This window comes from Pinus tabuliformis, chromosome X (genome assembly GCF_031772625.1).
Source record: "Pinus tabuliformis cultivar Carrire ecotype Pingquan chromosome X, CPIR1, whole genome shotgun sequence".
Taxonomy (NCBI): Eukaryota; Viridiplantae; Streptophyta; class Pinopsida; order Pinales; family Pinaceae; genus Pinus; species Pinus tabuliformis.
In genome coordinates, this window is record NC_142308.1 from 771,375,141 (window position 1) to 771,381,269 (window position 6,129).

Below are 6,129 nucleotides of genomic sequence, written 5' to 3' on the forward strand. Positions count from 1 at the left end.
GATCGATAGGAAGATTCTGATATTTCTTCTTTAGCGAGACCCAGTTGCTTACCTTAAACAAGTGAAAGAGTCAGATCGATGCCAATCGTGGTTACAGACAGGAGGAAATCACAAGCATATTACGGAGCAAAGCAAGCAGTCAAGGTATAAGCAGTGAAGGCAGGGTTGCGGAACAAGTTGTTGTTGACTCAGTTTACCTAGTAGCAGAGATTCCTATCTAGTCCCCGTGGACCCATCTTTCTCAGTCTCATTAGTAGCGGTAAAGGCGGCTATTATTCAAATGCTCCAGGCTTCTGGCTATGGATCTTATAATGGTCCTGGGCGGGCCTTACTTAGACACTGAGCTTCCCCAACCCTTCTCATTTGAACCTGCTATCCTCACCAGGCATAGGCACCCCACCTACCAGCCGAGCATACCAGGCTAGGCACTACTGATGCTTATAAAAAATAGATTATTTACGAGCATGTTCTAAAGTGGAAAATATCATTAGTAACGAGAATCTCAAATCCTCTCCCTCTCCCTCTCCTTAACAGTCGAGCACCTAAAGGTCCTTATGGTCGAGCCCCTCACCCATCGGAATGAGTGAGTGACCCCTAAATAATATAGGGCGATGGCGGCCTTAACAGTCGAGCGTGCTTACGCACCCTGCCGGTTCAATTTACTTATTTGGTGGCCCCTCTCAAATAAGTAACTAAACAGCAACTAAAGTTCCTCTCCTTATCAGTCGAGCCCCGTTGCCGGTCCTCATTTCTTCAACCAGCCCGGTCGGTTCTTCGACTATCCAATCCAGCCCAGATATTTAGTTCCTTCAATCCTAACGTCTAGCCACCACAGACAGGTTCTAGCTAGATAACGGGTTCTTCCATCCCTTGGGTTTCTAGCTAGATAACGGGTTTTGTCGTCTCGTCCTATAAAAGCTAGGGTTTCTGTCGTCAATCAATCAATCAAATCAATAACTCACTATCCGGGCAAGGTGGGATCACCAACCTAGGCTTTTCAGTCATTATCAATCTCTAAATCAATCGGTGCTTTTTTTTATTGTAGATCTGAGCATAATCATCATCGGGTGTAACCTGTATAGCCAAACGTTCTAGCGTAAGTTCTTGCCTCACGGGTTAAAGTAGCCCTCGCTCGGTTAATCAACCGGCAAGCAGCTGTGTTCAACTAGCCTCAGATTATATCGACCAAGCAAGCTAACCAACCAGCTCCCCAGCAAGCTCCCCATCCAGCTAACCAGCAAGCTCCCCATCCATCCAAGCTGATGAAATCCATCATCGAGCAACTTAATCGACCCAAGCTGATGAAATCCATCATTGAGCAACTTAATTGACTCTAATGAACCTACCTAACTATCGGTCGGAGAAGGGAAACGAGAAGTACGCTCAGGAAAAACTCTCAGGCTTTGGTACAGGCAGAAGCGAACAAGGATGCTATGCCCATTGAAAGGCATAGACTACCCCGCAGGCCAAGGAGAAAGGATGGTAGGAGCGAAGAGTGAATTCTACTATAGTGTGAAGAAGAGTAATTCATAATACTAATAGCAGTAGCAGGAACCGAGTAAGGAATATGATGCCACAGGAGATCTTGAATCATAAACTAATTCATAATTAGATGATCAGGACAATGAATAAGAAGTATGCGCGCGATCAATCCGTTCTTGAATGGTATGCCAACGTGAATGGTAATTTGTGAGCTGGGCCAAACAATTATCTCTTTTCAACCAAGAATCCAACGCCACGGTAATCCCTCGCGCTAACAACACATGAATCGGGAATCCAAAATCCAAAACGGATTCAGCGACCACGCCCAAGGGATCGCACGTTCAGCCTCTCTCATGTACGATGATAGCCGACCGGGAGAAATAGCCAGTTTTTTTGAATGTTGATCGATAAACTTCCGACGAAGATGCGAAGGTGGTCGTAGGTCGAGTGACTGTAGCTAGCATGAGAAACACTCCAGAGGCCAAAACATTCACATGTTGGACAATATGTTGACAGTCCGAGATCATATAGATGCGAAATCGACCGCACCAGCAGCATCAGCAGTTCAAGTCGCTCCAGTGGCTTTAGATGATCCGGAATCATAAGTTATACCCGAGTCAGGTGTTGTTGGCTTCAGTTACAAACCATAGGCCCTACCACTATCCGTAGAAGAACTCGCTTGCCAAAGAGTTGCTTTATCTATACTTTCTTTCTAACGAATCCTTACCTTAGCGTAATGACATATATAATGAGATATCTCTTTGTATACGATATTCTTCTATTAGGGTACGATCGATAATGAAATAAATAGAGTCATTTCAATGTATGAATCCTTCGCTGCTGTAGCTCGATTTCATTGCCATTGTTGTTCAAACACATCGCAACTTACTTATTCCAAATTTTGGGTGCCACTGAAAGAAAAGCATGAGGTGAGGGTGTTAACGCTCATCCGACAGAGGAGGATGAGAGGGAGAGGATCTCTAGATATTATATACGTAATTACGCTTTGATTTGATTCTATCTCTTATAATAGAGTACACGACATATAGAGTACAACATAAGAGCCTGGATAACACCTAAACAGAGCGGAGGAAAGGCAATGCATGGGGAAAACAACCAACGTGGATAGAGCATAGGACAGCAAAGGTACCAATCCGTATGACCAACCCGCTTATCTGTCCATCCGTCCATGAATCAATCCATCCCAGCCAGTGGCATCATCACACCCCGTACAGATAAAGCCTAGAGAGCAGGAGCCGTCACCCTTTCATAACCATAAGGCCAAGGAGCATTCAAAGCATGTATGGAACCGTCTGGAGCATGCCTAGAACTATCTGGGACACGTACAACAGGAGACCAATGATGATCATAAACATCTAGCAGCTAATCGTATCTCGTAAGCATCTATTAGGGAGGGTGGACCACTGTAATGAGCGAAAACAGAAGACAAATAGAAATGCATAAGGCGAATTGATACCCTCATCCTGGATATCCACCCCCGAACCCAGATCTGCTATTAGTAGCGCGTTACCAATGGAAAGAAGTGCTAGGGAACCAAAACACTGATAAGAAGTGCTAGGGAACCGTATCAAAATTAGGCATATGGCCCCTAGAGCTCGCCACAAGTAGTCGTCCCAACTCGGGTTCGTCAAAGATGAATTACGAGCGATAGCAAACACAGCTATAGAAGGTCAGGACCAATCGGGGAGGACAAAGCTAGTGGTGAAAGGCCCGAAAGATGTTGGCCTCCAACCAATCAACGAAGGAAGCGAGCAAGCCAACGAAGGAAGCAAGCAAGGGCCATCCTGTCGAAAGCAACACGCAAAGACAAAATAGATATGGGCATCTCTATATATATAGAGATGCTACAGGGGACATTACAATAGACAAGGTTCTCCCTTTCGAGAGGGAACGACAGTGGAACATACAGGGGACAGCCAGAGACAGGCAAGAGAAAGAATGGTCCATGCGTTGCACGTTGACAGAACATGAACAATTCAAACAATAGCCTTGGCGGATACCACCAATACCAAGCATACCGGTATCATACATAATACAACCAAGAGATAGAATGATAGTGTCCTACATAATACGACCAATACATGCCCCAAACAAATACTAATACTACGTGGGTGGGACATAGACGGGTCACAACCCGTACAGAACAACAAAACACGTTAGCGAAGTTGTAACTTATCCTTACCCTACGCATCCTACCACATACAGATAACACTATTTGCATACCCAGAGTCATTGTATCTACAATATTATACGGCCAATACAGTAGTTGTAGAACGAGAGTAAGCAATCCCAGAGTAGGCATAGAAACAGAGCTGGCTCCGCCAGGGGATTGGCGTGGGTGGGTAAATAGTTCCAATGCTTGGTTCCTTTGGCTTTAAGAAAGCACCGCAGAGAATAGGGAGACTTAACAGAGACATATATAATGGAATACATGTACGTAGAGGGACTAATAGTCAGACTGGTCCGGACGTGGGTGCAGATGCCACTAAGACATCAACTAAACAATACCTAGTTACGAGGAGACTGTAAGGGCACGAAGACGGGAGCGGGCTTTGGAAATAGAAAAAAGGTTGAATGAACCCGAATCTCATAAATCATAGGTGAACTCGATACCGGCTGCTTTACTTTGATAGATCAATAAAGGCTAAATGACATAAATAATGGCTTAACGGCACCGCCCAGCGAGTCTTGAGTATTTTTCTAGTCTTGGCTTAAACGATATAGGGAGAGCGGACACGTACTCTTGAAGCATCTCACTACGAGAGCAATAGCCCTACCAGCTACTATTGACCCATCTTACGTAGTTTCCCGAATGCAATGATGAACATAAACAGCAGCGCTGACAACCTTGACCGATCCATGCACACCCATCTAACTGTAGATAGTGAGTTCTTCGTTCCCGAACCAAAGTGAATAAAATAGAGTAATAAAGGTCCTCTCCTTATTAGTCAAGCCTGCTTACGCATCCTTAATTGGGCGGTTTATAAGCCTCCTAGGTCGAAGGGACGGAGTCACTCACTATTCATATGGTGAGGGTTACCATAATGGGGTGGTTTATAAGCCTCCTCCGTAAGTAGCTTGGCTGCTAGATACGGCGTAGTTAGTTATATATGAGCATGTGGTAGTTTAGGTAGAGATAGAGATGTGCACCTCGGCGAGATGGCGTAATGGCATATATAATGATAGTGATTTTCTAGCTAGAGGCAGCCTTGAGCAATATATAAACCCCCCAAAGAATGAAGCGATAACTCGATTTGGGGATGCACTTTAAGGCTCGACCACTATTTACCCACCCAATCCCCTTAGGCGGAGGTTTGAACAGATTTCGATGGCGGCCAGTCGAGCATCCTACTAATTTCTTTTAGCTTGGCGGAGGTTTTTCAAGATTTACCTAATAATTAGGCCCCACGAGGATGCTTAAGCAGGCTCGACTGATAAGCCCACCGATCCTTAGAGAGACCTACCCGGTAGGTAGAGGTGTATCAGTTGTATCTGTTCACTTGTATCGGTTGTCTCCGTTCACTGCTATGAAAGAGAGAACCGCCCCTTCTTGCATATGAATCTGGTGTATTCGAACGGTACCAAGAATCGCCAAAAGCTAGCTGTTCCAAATCAAAGTAAGTAATGTAATTCATTTTGGCAGAACAAAATTTGGGAATAATGGGGATCCGGCCCTCTACGAAAGCAAGCGTCTCAGAGTGCTTGGTTTACCGCTTTGATGAGTTACTCAAGCTTTGCCCCAGATAGATATAAAGGATCTTTGAACCGGATGAAGTGAATTGATCGGAGTAAGCTACTGTCTTTGGTCTAGAATCGCGCGCTAGCCCCTCCCTACTCAGCTAAGTAAGGAGGGAGCGAGTTTAGTAGCCAATGCTATTCCATATATTGAATGAGGGTCTCAACCTTGCTTTCCTAATGTCAAGCAAGCACTACGTTCCTTACTTCGACATTCTCTCGGTATGGTAATGGTGGACCTTATGATCATACATAGGAAAAGACTCACCGGTGAGGCAGGGAAACCCGAAAAAACAAGGTCCCAGAGGGGCTTGCGCTTCCTAGTGCAAGGAGGGAGCTAAACAACCTTGACCCCAAGCAAGTATTCCGGTCGAACCAACAATGAAGCCCAATCACGCTTGCTTCATTCAAGCAATATTTTTTCATCCATCTGAACTTAAGGTCCAGAGGTCTTGCGCTTCCGAGGGCAAGGAACGTAGTGCTTGCTTGACGTTAGGAAAGCAAGGACCCGACAGGGGGCTCGACTGATAAGGAGAGGAACTTTAGTTGCTCGACCACTGGGAGAGGACCCTGAGGGGCTTGCGCTTCCTAGTGCAAGGAACTCTCATTTTCGTTCGTGGGGGTCGGGAATGGTTATTTGGTTGGAAAGAGTGAGTTTCATTTCATAGGAAAAGCAAGCCCCAACGCATGGACCATTCTTTCTCTTGCTTGTCTCTGGCTATCCCCCGTATGTTCCACTGCCGTTCCCTCTCGAAAGGGAGAACCTTGTCTATTGTAATGTCCCCTGTAGCATCTCTATATATATAGAGATGTCCATATCTATTTTGTCTTTCCGTGTTGCTTTCGATAGGATGGCCCTTGCTTGCTTCCTTCGTTGGCTTGCTCACTTCC